The sequence below is a fragment of the Camellia sinensis genome, chromosome 13 (genome assembly GCF_055761805.1).
Source record: "Camellia sinensis isolate YWXY chromosome 13, ASM5576180v1, whole genome shotgun sequence".
NCBI classification, from domain to species: Eukaryota; Viridiplantae; Streptophyta; class Magnoliopsida; order Ericales; family Theaceae; genus Camellia; species Camellia sinensis.
In genome coordinates this window covers 141,527,265-141,549,562 of record NC_138973.1, presented here as the reverse complement: position 1 = coordinate 141,549,562, position 22,298 = coordinate 141,527,265, and the positions used below count along the sequence as shown (strand labels likewise).

General features: G+C 46.3%; 1 protein-coding gene across 1 annotated transcript in view; it reads left to right on the top strand.

The window, feature by feature from the left end:
* LOC145806482 (MOB kinase activator-like 1A) overlaps window positions 1-22,298 on the top strand; it is a 43,156-nt gene that overhangs the window by 5,070 nt on the left and 15,788 nt on the right. The window contains exon 3 of the mRNA XM_082903670.1: window positions 2,013-2,157. The gene's annotated coding sequence lies outside the window, so the exon portion shown is untranslated. The remainder of the gene's footprint in view (window positions 1-2,012; window positions 2,158-22,298) is intronic.

Sequence of the window (22,298 nt, the reverse complement as noted above, 5' to 3'; positions counted from 1 at the left end):
GATAGCTAAATTGAAAGAAAAAAATCTTCCATTGTATGAAAATTGTGAGTTTTTAATCAACTTTGTTTCCATCTGTTAAAAAACTGAGATCTCAAGTGGAAGCAGACACCTAATCTATTAAAAAATTGAGATCTCAAGTGGAAGCAGACACCCAATCTCTAGGGATTTTCATGGCTCGAGCAGTGGCCAACAATTTTGCAAAGTCTAAGGTGGTTTTAACTTGGATTTTGGATGGGATTGGTCTTCAAGTCATGTCATTTATAAATACTCGTTCCATCCCCAACTGTTTGTCAATTTTCAGCATTCATGCCTTTTAGTAGGGTCAATAAATAATGTATTTTTTTCCCTACAAATTGAAAGAAAGAATAAATAAAAAAACATAGATTATTTTTTTGGGATGTTTGGAATAGTTAAAATGGACCAACAATTTCGTACGGGAGGAGAATTAAACTAGTTGTAACCAAAATAAATTTGTCAAATAAGAGAAGCATCCATATTCGCTTGTACTATCAATTGATTAATATGCGTTTTACATCACTTTAATACATTTCAAGTTTGTTTTGGTGATTTCCTAGTCAATGGTGGATCGTGTTTAATTTGTGGTGAATTCATAGAGTATCATGGATGCTTGATACTCTACCAACCATTCAGGAACAAACATCACCGATTTCCAGTGGTATGAAACACGCTAACAAGTGTTAGGATTCAACACCTAAGGCACATGAACTGGGTTAGGGTTGGGGGTGGTTTCTATTTTTTTTTCCTCTTACATTGTGAATTGGTTGGCTACGGGATCCTGTGGTTTTTGTCCGTTTTGATTTTCAACAGGAAGAAGGAAAAAAAACAAAAAAAGGGAATCCTTTTGTGTGTCTAATTGATTATTATATTGATTGCAGAATTGATTGGCATAAAGCAAATTTGTATTGGTGTAATTGAATAAAATGAACAATTCATAATCTCTGTCATGTTATGTTATCAATCCTAAGCAAATTCTTTTCCATTTTGAGGGCTAAATCTCCTCTAGACCTTATTCAAGTGCCAAACAACATTTTAAGTGTGAAGCATTAGCACTTTATCTGAATCACTAGATCTTTAGCATTGTCAAATTAATTTTTTATTTGAAATGTTACTGCAATAGTCGTTTGACCAAAAGGTGTGAAATAAAACCCTGTTTATAGATGAGAGCTTATTAGGGTTATATTTTAAGCCTGGCTAAGAAAGATTTATACAAGTCAACTAAAATTTGGGATATACGTAGATCATGGGATATACGTAGATTTTGTTCCCTAGGAATGGCACTGTATAGTTACCAAAAAGCATGACATTTTGCATTTCAACTGTAGAAAACTTTCACCAGAGTAAATGTTCCCAAAGAGTGGCTGCGATGATTTTTTCCACGGCGAAGCATGGCTGGTATTAAGGGCGATACATGTTAGATTAGCACAATGTAATAATGGAGTTAATAATAAAGACTTCCTTTAGGAAAAACTGAACCTAGGTGTTGGTCAGCATGCAAACGGAAGGCTGTATATCACAAGACTTTAATCCTAAAGTATCAAAATTGATAAGACCTAAAGCACATTCCTACTACATCAAGTGTTTTGGGAAGGGTGAGATTAGAAATCAGAAAGAAAATTCATTTTACTTTTTTGGTTAGGTAAAATTCATTTTACTTATAGTTAAAAGAGATTGAAATTTTGAAAGTACAGGTTTTCTTTTGATTTGTATCATTATCGTTGTCATGATGATTGCACCAGCATGTGACTGTCATTACATTAGATAGCAGGATTGGCTGTGGTACGACATCACTGCCGCCACTCCATCACCATCATGATTTCATCTACTATTGGAATAGTTTCTATTTACACCTTGAGATTCATTAAATTATTGTGAACTATAGCAGTTCAATGTCAACTTAATGTTTAACTGTGAATTGCCTCTATTTATTTCTTCATTTTATTGATTACTATTATTAGTTTTTTTTTTTTTTTTGATTTTTTCCTTTCATGTAGACATGGTGTAAAACAATTGACAAGGCTTCAAAGGTCTTCTTGGAGATGCATTACAACCGGCACAAGCGCTTGACAAATGATATTGCTTAGACCATGCTATTTCACACTGGAAATTTTTATCTGACCTGGGGTGTTGGGAAGGAAGGTTTGGCCCTTGTGCACTACTAGCGTCTAACTTATATTTACTTATTCTTGTATATGTATTTTATCACCACAGCAAAATAATTGTTGTATTTTGTGTCATACAAATTAAGTTTTTTGCCCTCAAAGTTGTCTTTTATGGAGCTGTGTGATTTAAATTGGTAATCCAATTTTCCCATTATGATTTATAAAATCCAGTAAACATTTTGTTGTGGAAATTTTTATTTAACCTGGCGTGTGGTGGAAGGAAAGCTTGGTCCTTGTGCGCTTCTAGCATCCAACTTATATTTACTATTCTTGTATAGGTATTTTTATCACTACAACGAAATAATTGTTGTATTTTGTGTCATAAATTAAGTTCTGCCCTCAAAGTTGTCTTTTATGGAGCTGTGTGTGACTTTAATTTGATTATCCACTTTTCCCATTCTGAATTATAAAATCCAGTAAACATTTTGTTGTTGGTAAGCAATATTGATCTTGTGACAACCCTGTTAATTATTGGTTTTGAATGTTATTTAAGTACTTTGTGTGAATTTGAATGCTTATTATGTGTTTAATATGATTTTTAGGTTCATATCTGTTAACCGTAGGAATATCTGTTGTGATTTCGGTTATAATCTGAAATTGAAGGCCTTAATGACGTCAGAAGTTTGATTAAAATTTGATTCAGATTAAATCAATGAAATTAAGCCTTGGTTAATTAGTCTTAAGCTCTATTTAACTAATTTGATCCCTAATTAAGGCCCTAAGCTAATCTATGAGAAATGTTAATTAATCTCATTTCGACACAAAATCTGCTGACAATTAAGTTTAGAGAGAGAGGAAACTCAATTTTAGAGAGAAGAGCTTGGAAGCTTGAAATTTTGCTTGAGACTTGAAGAATTGAGGAAGACAATTTAAGAAATTGCTAGAATTAGTGTTCTTGAAGACTTTAGGTATGTGTTTAATTTCGAATTCATGAACTGAAGTCGAAAAATGCACTTTTTTCACACTTAAGCTTTAAAATAGTCCATCGGGAGCCAAAATCGTGTAACAGTCATGAGAAGTCCCGGGGAACACCTCAAACACCTCAAGTTTAAGTGCGGAAAAAGTGTCTCTTTCCAACTTAGTTTTCAAACCGGAAGTCCCGCGCTAGTTCCGTAAGTTTTCACAACTCGCGTTGGTCACTCTTGAGGTGTTTGAGGTGTTCCCGGCCCTTCTTGCAACTGTTACATGATTTTGGCCTCCCGATGGCCTACTTCCAAGCTTAAGTGTTAGAAAAGTGTATTTTCTGACCTAGTTTTCAAATCGAGAGTCCCGCGCCTGTTCTTTAAGTTTCACAACTCAAATTGGTCCCTCATGAGATGTTCGAGGTGTTTCCCGGGCCTTCTCGTGATTGTTACACGATTTCGGCCCGCCGAGGCCTATTCTCAAGCTTAAGTATGAAAAAAGTACCTTTTCCGACCTAGTTTTCAAACCGGAAGTCCCGCGCTAGTTCCGTAAGTTTCCACAACTTGCGTCGGTGTCACCCGAGGTGTTGGAGGTGTTCCACGGGCCTTTTCGGGGGACTGTTACAGGATTTTGGGGGGCCCCCGAGATGGCCTGTTTTAAAACTTAAGTGTTTAGGAAGTGAATCTTTTGACTTAGTTTTCGAACTGGGAGTCCTATGCGAGTTCCGTAAGTTCCCACAGCTCACGTTGGTCATTCCCTAGGTATTCGAGGTGTTCTCCGAACCTTCTCTTGACTGTCACACGTTTTTTTTTCCCCGATGGGCTATTTTCAAGCTTAGGTACGAGAAAAGCGCCGTTTCGGACTTAGTTTTCAAACCGGGAGTCCCGTGCTAGTTCCGTAAGTTTTCACAACTTACATTGGTCCCGCCCGGGGTGTTTGACGTGTTCCCCGGGCCTTCTCGTGACTGTTACACGATTTTGGCCCCCGACGGCTTATTTTCGAGCTTAAGTGTGAAAAAAGTGCATTTTTTGATTTAGTTCTCAGACCGAAAGTCCTGTGCTAGTTTCGTAAGTCTTCGCAACTTACCTTGGACCCTCCCGATGTGTTTGGGGCATTTCCCGGTCCTTCTCGTGACTGTTACACGGTTTTAGCCCCCCCGGTGTTCTATTTCCAAGCTTAAGTTTGGAAAAAGTGTCTCTTTCCAACTTAGTTTTCAAACCGGGAGTCCCGTGCTAGTTCCGTAAGTTTTCACAGCTCGCGTTGGTCACACTCAAGGTGTTTGAGGTGTTCCCGGCCCTCATTGCGACTGTTACATGATTTTGGCCCCCCGATGGCCTATTTCCAAGCTTAAGTGTTAGAAAAGTGTATTTTCTGACCTAGTTTTCAAATCGAGAGTCCCGCGCCTGTTATTTAAGTTTTCACAACTCAAATTGGTCCCTCTTGAGATGTTCGAGGTGTTTCCCGGACCTTCTCGTGATTGTTACACGATTTCGGCCCGCCGAGGCTTATTCTCAAGCTTAAGTGTGAAAAAAGTACCTTTTCCAACCTAGTTCTAAAACTGGAAGTCCCGCGCTTGTTTCGTAAGTTTCCACAACTTGCATTGGTGTCTCTCGAGGTGTTGGAGGCGTGGCCTTCTCGAGACTGTTACAGGATTTTGGGGGGCCCCCGATGGCCTGTTTTCAAACTTATGCGTTTAGGAAGTGCATCTCTTGACTTAGTTTTAAGACCGGGAGTCCTATGCGAGTTCCGTAAGTTTCCACAGCTCACGTTTGTCATTCCCTAGGTATTCGAGGTGTTCCTCGGACCTTCTCTTGACTGTCACACGATTTTTGCTCCCCGATGGACTATTTTCAAGCTTAGGTACGAGAAAAGTGCTGTTTCGGACTTAGTTTTCAAACCGGGAGTCCCGTGCTAGTTCCGTAAGTTTTCACAACTTACATTGGTCCCTCCCGGGGTGTTTGACGTGTTCCCTGGGCTTTCTCGTGACTGTTACACAATTTTGGCCCCCGACGTCTTATTTTTGAGCTTAAGTGTGAAAAAAGTGCATTTTTTGATTTAGTTCTCATACCGAGAGTCCCGTGCTAGTTCCGTAAGTCTCCGCAACTTACCTTGGACCCACCGGAGGTGTTTGGGGCATTTCCCGGTCCTTCTCGTGACTGTTACACGGTTTTAGCCCCCCCGGTGTCCTATTTCCAAGCTTAAAGTTTGGAAAAAGTGTCTCTTTCCAACTTAGTTTTCAAACGGGGAGTCCCGTGCTAGTTCCGGAAGTTTTCACAGCTCGCGTTGGTCACACCTGAGGTGTTTGAGGTGTTCCCGGCCCTCCTTGCGACTGTTACATGATTTTGGCCCCCCGATGGCCTACTTCCAAGCTTAAGTGTTAGAAAAGTGTATTTTCTGACCTAGTTTTCTAATCGAGAGTCCCGCGCCTGTTCTTTAAGTTTTCACAACTTAAATTGGTCCCTCCTGAGATGTTCGAGGTGTTTCCCGGGCCTTTTCGTGATTGTTACACGATTTCGGCCCGCCGAGGCCTATTCTCAGGCTTAAGTGTGAAAAAGGTACCTTTTCCGACCTAGTTTTCAAATCCGAAGTCCCGCGCTAGTTCCGTGAGTTCCCACAACTTGCATTGGTGTCTCCGACGTGTTGGAATTGTTCCACGGGCCTTCTCGGCGGATTGTTACAGGATTTTGGGGGGCCCCCGATGGCCTGTTTTCAAACTTATGTTTTTAGGAAGTGCATCTCTTGACTTAGTTTTCAAACCGGGAGTCCTATGCGAGTTCCGTAAGTTTCCACTGCTCACGTTGGTCATTCCCTAGGTGTTTGAGGTGTTCCCCGGACCTTCTCTTGACTGTCACACGATTTTTGCCTCCCGATGGACTATTTTCAAGCTTAGGTACGAGAAAAGTGCCGTTTCAGACTTAGTTTTCAAACCGGGAGTCCCGTGCTAGTTCCGTAAGTTTTCACAACTTACATTGGTCCCTCCCTGGGTGTTTGACGTGTTTCCCGGGCCTTCTCGTGACTGTTACACGATTTTGGCCCCCGACGGCTTATTTTCGAGCTTAAGTTTGAAAAAAGTGCATTTTTTGATTTAGTTCTCAGACCGAGAGTCCCGTGCTAGTTCCGTAAGTCTCCGCAACTTACCTTGGACCCTCCCGAGGTGTTTGGGGCATTTCCCGGTCCTTCTCGTGACTGTAACACGATTTTAGCCCCCCCGGTGTCCTATTTCCAAGCTTAAGTTTGGAAAAAGTGTCTCTTTCCAACTTAGTTTTCAAACCGGGAGTCCCGTGCTAGTTCCGTAAGTTTTTACCGCTCGCGTTGGTCACACCCGAGGTGTTTGAGGTGTTCTCGGCCCTCCTTGCGACTGTTACATGATTTTGGCCCCCCGATGGCCTACTTCCAAGCTTAAATGTTAGAAAAGTGTATTTTCCGACCTAGTTTTCAAATCGGGAGTCCCGCGCCTGTTCGTTAACTTTTCACAGCTTAATTTGGTCCCTCCTGAGATGTTCGAGGTGTTCCCCGGGCCTTCCCGTGATTGTTACACGATTTCGGCCCGCCGAGGCCTATTCTCAGGCTTAAATGTGAAAAAAGTACCTTTTTCGACCTAGTTTTCAAACCGGAAGTCCCGCGCTAGTTCTGTAAGTTCCCACAACTTGCATTGGTGTCTCCCGAGTTGTTGGAATTGTTCCACGGGCCTTCTTGGGACTGTTACAGGATTTTGGGGGGCGCCCGATGGCCTGTTTTCAAACTTAAGTGTTTAGGAAGTGAATTTTTTGACTTAATTTTCGAACCGGGAGTCTTATGCGAGTTCCATAAGTTTTCACAGCTCACGTTGGTCATTCTCTAGGTGTTCAAGGTGTTCCCCGGACCTTCTCTTGACTGTCACACGATTTTGGCCCCCCGATGGACTATTTTCAAGCTTAGATACGAGAAAAGTGCCGTTTCGGACTTAGTTTTCAAACTGTGAGTCCCGTGCTAGTTCCGTAAGCTTTCACAACTTATATTGGTCCCTCCCGGGGTGTTTGACGTATTCCCCGGGCCTTCTCGTGACTGTTACACGATTTTGGCCCCCGACGGCTTATTTTCGAGCTTAAGTGTGAAAAAAGTGCATTTTTTAATTTAGTTCTCAGACCGAGAGTTCCGTGCTAGTTTTGTAAGTCTCCGCAACTTACCTTGGACCCTCCCGAGGTGTTTGGGGCATTTCTCGGTCCTTCTCGTGACAGTTACACGGTTTTAGCCCCCCCGGTGTCCTATTTCCATACTTAAGTTTGGAAAAAGTGTCTCTTTCCAACTTAATTTTCAAACGGGGAGTCCCGTGCTAGTTCCGTAAGTTTTCACAGCTCGTGTTGGTCACACCCGAGGTGTTTGAGGTGTTCCCGGCCCTCCTTGCGACTGTTACATGATTTTGGCACCCCGATGGCCTACTTCCATGCTTAAGTGTTAGAAAAGTGTATTTTCTGACCTAGTTTTCAAATCGAGAGTCCCGCAGCTGTTCTTTAAGTTTTCACAACTCGAATTGGTCCCTCCTGAGATGTTTTTTCCGGGCCTTCTCGTTATTGTTACACAATTTCGGCCCGCCGATGCCTATTCTCATGCTTAAGTGTGAAAAAAGTATCTTTTCCGACCTAGTTTTCAAACCGGAAGTCCCGCGCTAGTTCCGTAAGTTTCCACAACTTGCATTGGTGTCTCCCGAGGTGTTGGAGGTGTTCCACGGGTCTTCTCGGGATTGTTACAGGATTTTGGGGGCCCCCGATGGCCTGTTTTCAAACTTATGCGTTTAGGAAGTGCATCTCTTGACTTAGTTTTAAGACCGGGAGTCCTATGCGAGTTCCGTAAGTTTCCACAGCTCACGTTGGTCATTCCCTAGGTGCTCGAGGTGTTCGCCGGACCTTTTCTTGACTGTCACACGATTTTTGCCCCCCGATGGACTATTTTCAAGCTTAGGTACGAGAAAAGTGCCGTTTCGGACTTAGTTTTCAAACCGGGAGTCCCGTGCTAGTTCCGTAAGTTTTCACAACTTACATTGGTCCCTCCCGGGGTGTTTGACGTGTTCCTCGGGCCTTCTCGTGACTGTTACACGATTTTGGCCCCCCCGACGGCTTATTTTCGAGCTTAAGTTTGAAAAAAGTGCATTTTTTGATTTAGTTCTCAAACCGAGAGTCCCGTGCTAGTTCCGTAAGTCTCCGCAACTTGCCTTGGACCCTCCCCAAGGTGTTTGGGGCATTTCCCGGTCCTTCTCGTGACTGTTACACGATTTTGGCCCCCCCCGGTGTTCTATTTCCAAGCTTAACTGTGGAAAAAGTCTCTTTCCAACTTAGTTTTCAAACCGGGAGTCCCGTGCTAGTTCCGTAAGTTTTCACAGCTCGCGTTGGTCACTCCCGAGGTGTTTGAGGTGTTCCCGGCCCTTCTTGCGACTGTTACATGGTTTTGGCCGCCCAATGGCCTACTTCCAAGCTTAAGTGTTAGAAAAGTGTATTTTTCGACCTAGTTTTCAAATCGGGAGTCCCGCGCCTGTTCGTTAACTTTTCACAGCTCAATTTGGTCCCTCCTGAGATGTTCGAGGTGTTCCCTGGGCCTTCTCGTGATTGTTACACGATTTCGGCCCGCTGAGGCCTATTTTCAGGCTTAAGTGTGAAAAAAGTATCTTTTCCGACCTAGTTTTCAAACCGGAAGTCCCGCGCTAGTTCCGGAAGTTTCCACAATTTGCATTGGTGTCTCCCGAGGTGTTGGAGGTGTTCCACGGGCCTTCTTGGGATTGTTACAGGATTTTGGGGGCCCCCGATGGCCTGTTTTCAAACTTATGCGTTTAGGAAGTGCATCTCTTGACTTAGTTTTAAGACCGGGAGTCCTATGCGAGTTCCGTAAGTTTCCACAGCTCACGTTGGTCATTCCCTAGGTGTTCGAGGTGTTCCCCGGACCTTCTCTTGACTGTCACACGATTTTTGCCCCCCGATGGACTATTTTCAAGCTTAGGTACGAGAAAAGTGCCGTTTCGGACTTAGTTTTCAAACCGGGAGTCCCGTGCTAGTTCCGTAAGTTTTCACAACTTACATTGGTCTCTCCCGAGGTGTTTGACGTGTTCCCCGGGCCTTCTCGTGACTGTTACACGATTTTGGCCTTCGACGGCTTATTTTCGAGCTTAAGTTTGAAAAAAGTGCATTTTTTGATTTAGTTCTCAGACCGAGAGTCCCGTTCTAGTTCCGTAAGTCTCCGCAACTTACCTTGGACCCTCCCTGAGGTGTTTGGGGCATTTCCCGGTCCTTCTCGTGACTGTAACACGATTTTAGCCCTCTCGGTGTCCTATTTCCAAGCTTAAGTTTGGAAAAAGTGTCTCTTTCCAACTTAGTTTTCAAACCGGGAGTCCCATGCTAGTTCCGTAAGTTTTCACAGCTCGCATTGGTCACACTCGTCGTGTTTGAGGTGTTCCTGGCCCTCCTTGCAACTGTTACATGATTTTGGCCCCCCGATGGGCTACTTCCAAGCTTAAGTGTTAGAAAAGTGTATTTTCCGACCTAGTTTTCAAAGCGGGAGTCCCGCGCCTGTTCGTTAACTTTTCACAGCTCAATTTGGTCCCTCCTCAGATGTTCGAGGTGTTCCACGGGCCTTCTCGTGATTGCTACACGATTTCGGCCCGTGGAGACTTCGTCTCAGGCTTAAGTGTGAAAAAAGTACCTTTTCCGACCTAGTTTTCAAACCGGAAGTCCCGCGCTAGTTCCATTAGTTCGCACAACTTGCATTGGTGTCTCCCGAGGTGTTGGAATTGTTCCACGGGCCTTCTCGGGACTGTTACAGGATTTTGGGGGGCCCCCGATGGCCTGTTTTCAATCTTAAGTGTTTAGGAAGTGAATCTTTTGACTTAGTTTTCGAACCGGGAGTCCTATGCGAGTTCCGTAAGTTTCCATAGCTCACGTTGGTCATTCCCTTGGTGTTCGAGGTGTTCCCCGGACTTTCTCTTGACTGTCACACGATTTTGGCCCCTCGATGGACTTTTTTCAAGCTCAGGTGCGAGAAAAGTGCCGTTTCGGACTTAGTTTTCAAACCGGAAGTCCCGTGCTTGTTCCGTAAGTTTTCACAACTTACATTGGTCCCTCCCGGGGTGTTTGACGTGTTCCCCGGGCCTTCTCGTGACTGTTACACGATTTTGGCCCCCGACGGCTTATTTTGGAGCTTAAGTTTGAAAAAAGTGCATTTTTTGATTTAGTTCTCAGACCGAGAGTCCCGTGCTAGTTCCGTAAGTCTCCGCAACTTACCTTGGACCCTCCGCGAGGTGTTTGGGGTATTTCCTGGTCCTTCTCGTGACTGTAACACGATTTTAGCCCCCCCGGTGTCCGATTTCCAAGCTTAAGTTTGGAAAAAGTGTCTCTTTCCAACTTAGTTTTCAAACCGGGAGTCCCGTGCTAGTTCCGTAAGTTTTCACAGCTCGCGTTGGTCACACCCGAGATGTTTGAGGTGTTCCCGGCCCTCCTTGCGACTGTTACATGATTTTGTTCCCCCGATAGCCTACTTCCAAGCTTAAGTGTTAGAAAAGTATATTTCCCGACCTAGTTTTCAAATCGGGAGTCCCGCGCCTGTTCGTTAACTTTTCACAGCTCAATTTGGTCCCTCCTGAGATGTTCGAGGTGCTCCCCGGGCCTTCTCGTGATTGTTAGACGATTTCGGCCTGCCGAGGCCTATTCTCAGGCTTAAGTGTGAAAAAGGTACCTTTTCCGACCTAATTTTCAAACCGGATGTCCCGCTCTAGTTTCGTGAGTTCCCACAACTTGCATTGGTGTCTCCCGAGGTATTGGAATTGTTCCACGGGCCTTCTCGGGGGACTGTTACAGGATTTTGGGGGGCCCCCGATGGCCTGTTTTCAAACATAAGTGTTTAGGAAATGAATCTTTTGACTTAGGTTTCGAACCGGGAGTCCTATGCGAGTTCCGTAAGCTTCCACAGCTCACGTTGGTCATTTCCTAGGTGTTTGAGGTGTTCCCCGGACCTTCTCTTGACTGTCACTCGATTTTGGCCCCCCGATGGACTATTTCCAAGCTAAAGTGCGAGAAAAGTGCCGTTTCGGAGTTAGTTTTCAAACCGGGAGTCCCGTGCTAGTTCCGTAAGTTTTCACAACTTACATTGATCCCTCCCGGGGTGTTTGACGTGTTCCCCGGGCCTTCTCGTGACTGTTACACGATTTTGGCCCCCAACGGCTTATTTTCGAGCTTAAGTTTGAAAAAAGTGCATTTTTTGATTTAGTTCTCAAACCGAGAGTCCCGTGCTAGTTCCTTAAGTCTCCGCAACTTACCTTGGACCCTCCCCGAGGTGTTTGGGGCATTTCCCGGTCCTTCTCGTGAGTGTTACACGGTTTTAGCCCCCCCGGTGTCCTATTTCCAAGCTTAAATTTGGAAAAAGTGTGTCTTTCCAACTTAGTTTTCAAACCGGGAGTCCCGTGCTAGTTCCGTAAGTTTTCACAGCTCGCGTTGGTCACACCCGAGGTGTTTGAGGTGTTCCCGGCCCTCCTTGCAACTGTTACATAATTTTGGCCCCCCGATGGCCTACTTCCAAGCTTAAGTGTTAGAAAAGTGTATTTTCTGACCTAGTTTTCAAATCGAGAGTCCCGTGCCTGTTCTTTAAGTTTTCACAACTCAAATTGGTCCCTCATGGGATGTTCGAGGTGTTTCCCGGGCCTTCTCGTGATTGTTACACGATTTCGGCCCACCGAGGCTTATTCTCAACCTTAAGTGTGAAAAAAGTACCTTTTCCGACCCAGTTTTCAAACCGGAAGTCTCGCGCTAGTTCCGTAATTTTCCACAACTTGCATTGGTGTCACCCAAGGTGTTGGAGGTGTTCCACGGGCCTTTTCGGGGGACTGTTACAGGATTTTGGGGGGCCCTCGAGATGGCCTGTTTTAAAACTTAAGTGTTTAGGAAGTGAATCTTTTGACTTGGTTTTCGAACCGGGAGTCCTATGCGAGTTTCGTAAGTTTCCACAGCTCACGTTGGTCATTCCCTAGGTGTTCGAGCTGTTCCCCGAACCTTCTCTTCACTGTCACACGTTTTTTTTTCCCCCATGGGATATTTTCAAGCTTAGGTACGAGAAAAGTGCTGTTTCGGACTTAGTTTTCAAACCGGGAGTCCCGTGCTAGTTCCGTAAGTTTTCACAACTTACATTGGTCCCTCCCGGGGTGTTTGGCGTGTTCCCCGGGCCTTCTCATGACTGTTACACGATTTTGGCCCCCGACGACTTATTTTCGAGCTTAAGTTTGAAAAAAGTGCATTTTTTTATTTAGTTCTCAGACCGAGAGTCCCGTGCTAGTTCCGTAAGTCTCCGCAACTTACCTTGGACCCTCCCCGAGGAGTTTGGGGCATTTCCCGGTCCTTCTCGTGACTGTTACACGGTTTTAGCCCCCCCGGTGTCCTATTTCCAAGCTTAAGTTTGGAAAAAGTGTCTCTTTCCAACTTAGTTTTCAAACCGGGAGTCCTGTGCTAGTTACGTAAGTTTTCACAGCTCGCGTTGGTCACACCCGTGGTGTTTGAGATGTTCCTGGCCCTACTTGCGACTGTTACATGATTTTGGCCCCCCGATGGTCTACTTCCAAGCTTAAGTGTTAGAAAAGTGTATTTTCCGACCTAGTTTTCAAATCGGGAGCCCCGCGCCTGTTCATTAACTTTTCACAGCTCAATTTGGTCCCTCCTGAGATGTTCGAGGTGTTCCCCGGGCCTTCTCGTGATTGTCACATGATTTCGGCCCGCCGAGGCCTATTCTCAGGCTTAAGTGTGAAAAAAGTACATTTTCCGACCTAGTTTTCAAACCGGAAGTCCCGCACTAGTTCCGTAAGTTCCCACAACTTGCATTGGTGTCTCCTGAGGTGTTGGAATTGTTCCACGGGCCTTCTCGGGACTGTTACAGGATTTTGGGGGGGCCCCGATGGCCTGTTTTCAAACTTAAGTGTTTAGGAAGTGAATATTTTGACTTAGTTTTCGAACCGGGAGTCCTATGCGAGTTCCGCATGCTTCCACAGCTCACGTTGGTCATTCCCTAGGTGTTTGAGATGTTCCCCGGACCTTCTCTTGACTGTCACACGATTTTGGCCCCCCGATTGGCTATTTTCAAGCTAAAGTGCTAGAAAACTGCCGTTTCAGACTTAGTTTTCAAACCGGGAGTCCCGTGGTAGTTCCGTAAGTTTTCACAACTTACATTGGTCCCTCCCGGGGTGTTTGACGTGTTCCCCGGGCCTTCTCGTGACTGTTACACGATTTTGGCCCCTGACGGCTTATTTTCGAGCTTAAGTTTGAAAAAAGTGCATTTTTTGATTTAGTTCTCAGACCGAGAGTCCCGTGCTAGTTCCGTAAGTCTCCGCAACTTACCTTGGACCCTCCCGATGTGTTTAGGGCATTTCCCGGTCCTTCTCGTGACTGTTACACGGTTTTAGCCCCCCCGGTGTCCTATTTCCAAGCTTAAGTTTGGAAAAAGTGTCTTTTTCCAACTTAGTTTTCAAACCGGGAGTCCCGTGCTAGTTCTGTAAGTTTTCACAGCTCGCGTTGGTCACACCCGAGGTGTTTGAGGTGTTCCCGGCCCACCTTGCGACTGTTACATGATTTTGGCCCCCCGATGGCCTACATCCAAGCTTAAGTGTTAGAAAAGTGTATTTTCTGACCTAGTTTTCAAATCGAGAGTCCCGCGGCTGTTCTTTAAGTTTTCACAACTCAAATTGGTCCCTCCTGAGATGTTCGAGGTGTTTCCCGGGCCTTCTCGTGATTGTTGCACGATTTCGGCCCGCCGAGGCCTATTCTCGAGCTTAAGTGTGAAAAAAATACCTTTTCCGACCTAGTTTTCAAACCGGAAGACCCGCGCTAGTTCCGTAAGTTTCCACAACTTGCATTGGTTTCTCCCGAGGTGTTGGAGGTGTTCCACGGGCCTTCTCGGGACTGTTACAGGATTTTGTGGGGCTCCCGATGGCCGGTTTTCAAACTTATGCGTTTAGGAAGTGCGTCTCTTGACTTAGTTTTCAGATCGGGAGTCCTTTGCGAGTTCCGTAAGTTTCCACAGCTCACGTTGGTCATTCCCTAGGTGTTCGAGGTGTTCCCCGAACCTTCTCTTGACTGTCACACAATTTTTTCCCCCCGATGGACTATTTTCAAGCTTAGGTACGAGAAAAGTGCCGTTTCGGACTTAGTTTTCAAACCGGGAGTCCCGTGCTAGTTCCGTAAGTTTTCACAACTTACATTGGTCCCTCCCGGGGTGTTTGACGTGTTCCCCGGGCCTTCTCGTGACTGTTACACGATTTTGGCCCCCGACGGCTTATTTTCGAGCTTAAGTTTGAAAAAAGTGCATTTTTTGATTTAGTTCTCAGACCGAGAGTCCCGTGCTAGTTCCGTAAGTCTCCGCAACTTACCTTGGACCCTCCCCGAGGTGTTTGGGCCATTTCCCGGTCCTTCTCGTGACTGTAACACGATTTTTGCCCCCCCGGTTTCCTATTTCCAAGGTTAAGTTTGGAAAAAGTGTCTCTTTCCAACTTAGTTTTCAGACCGGGAGTCCCGTACTAGTTCCGTAAGTTTTCACAGCTCGCATTGGTCACACCCGTGGTGTTTAAGGTGTTCCTGGCCCTCCTTGCGACTGTTACATGATTTTGGCCCCCCGATGGCCTACTTCCAAGCTTAAGTGTTAGAAAAATGTATTTTCCGACCTAGTTTTCAAATCGCGAGTCCCGCGCCTGTTCGTTAACTTTTCACAGCTCAATTTGGTCCCTCCTAAGATGTTCGAGGTGTTTCCCGGGCCTTCTTGTGATTGTTACATGATTTCGGCTCGCCGAGGCCTATTCTCAGGCTTAAGTGTGAAAAAAGTACCTTTTCGACCTAGTTTTCAAACCGGAAGTCCCGCGCTAGTTCCGTAAGTTCCCGCAACTTGCATTGGTGTCTCCCGAGGTGTTGGAATTGTTCCACGGGCCTTCTTGGGACTGTTACAGAATTTTGGGGGGCCCCCGATGGCCTGTTTTCAAACTTAACTGTTTAGGAAATGAATCTTTTGACTTAGTTTTCGAACTGGGAGTCCTATGCGAGTTCCGTAAGTTTCCATAGCTCACGTTTGTCATTCCCTAGGCGTTTGAGGTGTTCCCCGGACCTTCTCTTGACTGTCACACGATTTTGGCCCCCCGATGGACTATTTTCAAGCTAAGGTGCGGGAAAAGTGCCGTTTCGCACTTAGTTTTCAAACCAGGAGTCCCGTGCTAGTTCTGTAAGTTTTCACAACTTACATTGGCCCCTCCCGGGGTGTTTGACGTGTTCCCCGAGCCTTCTCGTGACTGTTACATGATTTTGGCCCCCGATGGCCTACTTCCAAGTTTAAGTGTTAGAAAAGTGTATTTTCTGACCTAGTTTTCAAATCGAGAGTCCCGCGCCTGTTCTTTAAGTTTTCACAACTCAAATTGGTCCCTCTTGAGATGTTCGAGGTGTTTCCCGGGCCTTCTCGTGGTTGTTACATGCTTTCGGCCCGCCGAGGCCTATTCTCAAGCTTAAATGGGAAAAAAGTACCTTTTCCAACCTAGTTTTCAAACTGGAAGTCCCGCGCTAGTTCCGTAAGTTTCCACAACTTGCGTTGGTGTCTCCCAAGGTGTTGGAGGCGTTCCACGGGCCTTCTCGGGACTGTTACAGGATTTTGGGGGACCCCCGATGGCCTGTTTTCAAACTTATACGTTTAGGAAGTGCATCTCTTGGCTTAGTTTTATGACCGGGAGTCCTATGCGAGTTCCGTAAGTTTCCACAGCTCACGTTGGTCATTCCCTAGGTGTTCGAGGTGTTCCCCGGACCTTCTCTTAACTGTCACACGATTTTTGCCCCCCGATGGACTGTTTTCAAGCTTAGGTACGAGAAAAGTGCCGTTTCGGACCTAGTTTTCAAAACGGGAGTCCCGTGCTAGTTCCGTAAGTTTTCACAACTTAAATTGGTCCCTCCCTGGGTGTTTGACGTGTTCCCCGGGCCTTCTCGTGACTGTTACACGATTTTGGCCCCCCGACGGCTTATTTTCGAGCTTAAGTTTGAAAAAAGTGCATTTTTTGATTTAGTTCTCAGACCGAGAGTCCCGTGCTAGTTCCGTAAGTCTCCGCAACTTACCTTGGACGCTCCCCGAGGTGTTTGGGGCATTTCCCGGTCCTTCTCGTGACTGTAACACGATTTTAGCCCCCCCGGTGTCCTATTTCCAAGCTTAAGTGTGGAAAAAAAGTGAATTTTTTGATTTAGTTCTCAGACCGAGAGTCTCGTGCTAGTTCCGTAAGTCTCCGCAACTTACCTTGGACCCTTCCCGAGGTGTTTGGGGTATTTCCTGATCCTTCTCGTGACTGTAACACGATTTTAGCCCCCCCGGTGTCCTATTTCCAAGCTTAAGTTTGGAAAAAGTGTCTCTTTCCAGCTTAGTTTTCAAACCGGGCGTCCCGTGCTAGTTCCGTAAGTTTTCACAGCTCGCGTTGGTCACACCCGAGGTGTTTGAGGTGTTCCCGACCCTCCTTGCGACTGTTACATGATTTTGGCCCCCCGATGGCCTACTTCCAAGCTTAAGTGTTAGAAAAGTATATTTTCCGACCTAGTTTTCAAATCGGAAGTCCCGCGCCTATTCGTTAACTTTTCAAAGCTCAAATTGGTCCCTCCTGAGATGTTCGAGGTGTTCCTCGGGCCTTCTCGTGATTGTTACACTATTTCGGCCCGCCGAGGCCTATTCTCAGGCTGAAGTGTGTAAAAAGTACCTTTTCCGACCTAGTTTTCAAATCGGAAGTCCCGCGCTAGTTCCGTGAGTTTTCAAAACTTGCATTGGTGTCTCCTGAGGTATTGGAGGCGTTCCACAGGCCTTCTCGGGACTGTTACAGGATTTTGGGGGGCCCCCGTTGGCCTGTTTTCAAACTTATGCGTTTAGGAAGTGCGTCTCTTGACTGAATTTTAAGATCGGGAGTCCTATGCGAGTTTCGTAAGTTTCCACAGCTCACGTTGGTCATTCCCTTGGTGTTCGAGGTGTTCCCCGGACTTTCTCTTGACTGTCACACGATTTTGGCCTCCCAATGGACTTTTTTCAAGCTAAGGTGCGAGAAAAGTGCCGTTTCGGACTTAGTTTTCAAACTGGGAGTCCCGTGCTTGTTCTGTAAGTTTTCACAACTTACATTGGTCCCTCCCGGGGTGTTTGACGTGTTCCCCGGGCCTTCTCGTGACTGTTACACGATTTTGGCCCCCGACGGCTTATTTTCGAGCTTAAGTTTGAAAAAAGTGCATTTTTTGATTTAGTTCTCAGACCGAGAGTCCCGTGCTAGTTCCGTAAGTCTTCGCAACTTACCTTGGACCCTCCGCGAGGTGTTTGGGGTATTTCCCGGTCCTTCTCGTGACTGTAACAGGATTTTAGCCCCCCCGTTGTCCTATTTCCAAGCTTAAGTTTGGAAAAAGTGTCTCTTTCCAACTTAGTTTTCAAACGGGGAGTCCCGTGCTAGTTCCGTAAGTTTTCACAGCTCGCGTTGGTCACACCCGAGGTATTTGAGGTGTTCCTGGCCCTCCTTGCGACTGTTACATGATTTTGGCCCCCCGATGGCCTACTTCCAAGCTTAAGTGTTAGAAAAGTGTATTTTCTGACCTAGTTTTCTACTCGAGAGTCCCGCGCCTGTTCTTTAAGTTTTCACAACTCAAATTGGTCCCTCATGAGATGTTCGAGGTGTTTCCCGGGCCATCTCGTGATTGTTACACGATTTCGGCCCGCCGAGGCCTATTCTTAAGCTTATGTGTGAAAAAAGTACCTTTTCCGACCTAGTTTTCAAACCGGAAGTCCCGCGCTAGTTCCGTAAGTTTCCACAACTTGCGTTGGTGTCACCCGAGGTGTTGGAGGTGTTCCACGGGCCTTTTCGGGGGACTGTTAAAGGATTTTGGGGGGCCCCCGAGATGGCCTGTTTTAAAACTTAAGTGTTTAGGAAGTGAATCTTTTGGCTTAGTTTTCGAACCGGGAGTCCTGTGCGAGTTCCGTAAGTTTCCACAGCTCACGTTGGTCATTCCCTAGGTATTCGAGGTGTTCCCCGAATCTTCTCTTGACTGTCACACGTTGTTTTTTCCCCGATAGGCTATTTTCAAGCTTAGGTACGAGAAAAGCGCCGTTTCGGACTTAGTTTTCAAACCGGGAGTCCCGTGCTAGTTCCGTAAGTTTTCACAACTTACATTGGTCCCTCCCGGGGTGTTTGACGTGTTCCCCGGGCCTTCTCGTGACTGTTACACGATTTTGGCCCCCGACGGCTTATTTTCGAGCTTAAGTGTGAAAAAAGTGCATTTTTTGATTTAGTTCTCAGACCGAGAGTCCTGTGCTAGTTCCATAAGTCTCCGCAACTTACCTTGGACCCTCCCGATGTGTTTGCGGCATTTCCCGGTCCTTCTCGTGACTATTACACGGTTTTAGCCCCCCCGGTGTCCTATTTCCAAGCTTAAGTTTGGAAAAACTGTCTCTTTCCAACTTAGTTTTCAAACGGGGAGTCCTGTGCTAGTTCCGTAAGTTTTCACAGCTCGCGTTGGTCACACCCGAGGTGTTTGAGGTGTTCCCGGCCCTCCTTGCGACTGTTACATGATTTTGGCCCCCCGATGGCCTACTTCCAAGCTTAAGTGTTAGAAAAGTGTATTTTCTGACCTAGTTTTCTACTCGAGAGTCCCGCGCCTGTTCTTTAAGTTTTCACAACTTAAATTGGTCCCTCCTGAGATGTTCGAGGTGTTTCCCGGGCCTTTTCGTGATTGTTACACGATTTCGGCCCGCCGAGGCCTATTCTCAGGCTTAAGTGTGAAAAAGGTACCTTTTCCGACCTAGTTTTCAAATCCGAAGTCCCGCGCTAGTTCCGTGAGTTCCCACAACTTGCATTGGTGTCTCCCGACGTGTTGGAATTGTTCCACGGGCCTTCTCGGGGGATTGTTACACGATTTTGGGGGGCCCCCGATGGCCTGTTTTCAAACTTATGTATTTAGGAAGTGCATCTCTTGACTTAGTTTTAAGACCGGGAGCTCTATGCGAGTTCCGTAAGTTTCCACTGCTCACGTTGGTCATTCCCTAGGTGTTTGAGGTGTTCCCCGGACCTTCTCTTGACTGTCACACGATTTTTGCCCCCCGATGGACTATTTTCAAGCTTAGGTACGAGAAAAGTGCCGTTTCGGACTTAGTTTTCTAACCGGGAGTCCCGTGCTAGTTCCGTAAGTTTTCACAACTTACATTGGTCCCTCCCGGGGTGTTTGACGTGTTCCCCGGGCCTTCTCGTGACTGTTACACGATTTTGGCCCCCGACGGCTTATTTTCGAGCTTAAGTTTGAAAAAAGTGCATTTTTTGATTTAGTTCTCAGACCGAGAGTCCCGTGCTAGTTCCGTAAGTCTCCGCAACTTACCTTGGACCCTCCCGAGGTGTTTGGGGCATTTCCCAGTCCTTCTCGTGACTGTAACACGATTTTAGCCCCCCCGGTGTCCTATTTCCAAGATTAAGTTTGGAAAAAGTGTCTCTTTCCAACTTAGTTTTCAAACGGGGAGTCCCGTGCTAGTTCCGTAAGTTTTCACAGCTCGCGTTGGTCACACCCGAGGTGTTTGAGGTGTTCTCGGCCCTCCTTGCGACTGTTACATGATTTTGGCCCCCCGATGGCCTACTTCCAAGCTTAAATGTTAGAAAAGTGTATTTTCCGACCTAGTTTTCAAATCGGGATGTCCCGCGCCTGTTCGTTAACTTTTCACAGCTTAATTTGGTCCCTCCTGAGATGTTCGAGGTGTTCCCCGGGCCTTCCCGTGATTGTTACACGATTTCGGCCCGCCGAGGCCTATTCTCAGGCTTAAGTGTGAAAAAAGTACCTTTTCCGACCTAGTTTTCAAACCGGAAGTCCCGCGCTAGTTCCGTAAGTTCCCACAACTTGCATTGGTGTCTCCCGAGGTGTTAGAATTGTTCCACGGGCCTTCTTGGGACTGTTACAGGATTTTGGGGGGCGCCCGATGGCCTGTTTTCAAACTTAAGTGCTTAGGAAGTGAATCTTTTGACTTAGTTTTCGAACCGGGAGTCTTATGCGAGTTCCCTAAGTTTTCACAGCTCACGTTGGTCATTCCCTAGGTGTTCAAGGTGTTCCCCGGACCTTCTCTTGACTGTCACACGATTTTGGCCCCCCGATGGACTATTTTCAAGCTTAGATACGAGAAAAGTGCCGTTTCGGACTTAGTTTTCAAACTGGGAGTCCCGTGCTAGTTTCGTAAGCTTTCACAACTTACATTGGTCCCTCCCGGGGTGTTTGACGTATTCCCCGGGCCTTCTCGTGACTATTACACGATTTTGGCCCCCGACAGCTTATTTTCGAGCTTAAGTGTGAAAAAAGTGCATTTTTTGATTTAGTTCTCAGACCGAGAGTTCCGTGCTAGTTTCGTAAGTCTCCGCAACTTACCTTGGACCCTCCCGAGGTGTTTGGGGCATTTCTCGGTCCTTCTCGTGACAGTTACACGGTTTTAGCCCCCCCGGTGTCCTATTTCCATGCTTAAGTTTGGAAAAAGTGTCTCTTTCCAACTTAATTTTCAAATGGGGAGTCCCGTGCTAGTTCCGTAAGTTTTCACAGCTCGCGTTGGTCACACCCGAGGTGTTTGAGGTGTTCCCGGCGCTCCTTGCGACTGTTACATGATTTTGGCCCCCCGATGGCCTACTTCAATGCTTAAGTGTTAGAAAAGTGTATTTTCTGACCTAGTTTTCAAATCGAGAGTCCCGCACTGTTTTTTAAGTTTTCACAACTCGAATTGGTCCCTCATGAGATGTTCGAGGTGTTTCCCGGGCCTTCTCGTTATTGTTACACAATTTCGGCCCGCCGATGCCTATTCTCATGCTTAAGTGTGAAAAAAGTATCTTTTCCGACCTAGTTTTCAAACCGGAAGTCCCGCGCTAGTTCCGTAAGTTTCCACAACTTGCATTGGTGTCTCCCGAGGTGTTGAAGGTGTTCCACGGGCCTTCTCGGGATTGTTACAGGATTTTGGGGGCCCCCGATGGCCTGTTTTCAAACTTATGCGTTTAGGAAGTGCATCTCTTGACTTAGTTTTAAGACCGGGAGTCCTATGCGAGTTCCGTAAGTTTCCACAGCTCACGTTGGTCATTCCCTAGGTGCTCGAGGTGTTCGCCGGACCTTCTCTTGACTGTCACACGATTTTTGCCCCCCGATGGACTATTTTCAAGCTTAGGTACGAGAAAAGTGCCGTTTCGGACTTAGTTTTCAAACCGGTAGTCCCGTGCTAGTTCCGTAAGTTTTCACAACTTACATTGGTCCCTCCCGGGGTGTTTGACGTGTTCCTCGGGCCTTCTCGTGACTGTTACACGATTTTGGCCCCCCCGACGGCTTATTTTCGAGCTTAAGTTTGAAAAAAGTGCATTTTTTGATTTAGTTTTCAGACCGAGAGTCCCGTGCTAGTTCCGTAAGTCTCCGCAACTTACCTTGGACCCTCCTCGAGGTGTTTGGGGCATTTCCCGGTCCTTCTCGTGACTGTTACACGATTTTGGCCCCCCCCGGTGTTCTATTTCCAAGCTTAACTGTGGAAAAAGTGTCTCTTTCCAACTTAGTTTTCAAACAGGGAGTCCCGTGCTAGTTCCGTAAGTTTTCACAGCTCGCGTTGGTCACTCCCGAGGTGTTTGAGGTGTTCCCGGCTCTTCTTGCGACTGTTACATGGTTTTGGCCGCCCAATGGCCTATTTTCAAGTTTAAGTGTTAGAAAAGTGTATTTTTCGACCTAGTTTTCAAATCGGGAGTCCCGCGCCTGTTCGTTAACTTTTCACAGCTCAAGTTGGTCCCTCCTGAGATGTTCGAGGCCTTCTCGTGATTGTTACACGATTTCGGCCCGCCGAGGCCTATTTTCAGGCTTAAGTGTGAAAAAAGTACATTTTCCGACCTAGTTTTCAAACCGGAACTCCCGCGCTAGTTCCGTAAGTTCCCACAACTGGCATTGGTGTCTCCCGAGATGTTGGAATTGTTCCACGGGCCTTCTCGGGACTGTTACAGGATTTTGGGGGGGCCCCAATGGCCTGTTTTCAAACTTAAGTGTTTAGGAAGTGAATCTTTTGACTTAGTTTTCGTACCGGGAGTCCTATGCGAGTTCCATAAGTTTTCACAGCTCACGTTGGTCATTCCCTAGGTGTTCAAGGTGTTTCCCGGACCTTCTCTTGACTGTCACACGATTTTGGCCCCCCGATGGACTATTTTCAATCTTAGATACGAGAAAAGTGCCGTTTCGGACTTAGTTTTCAAACCGG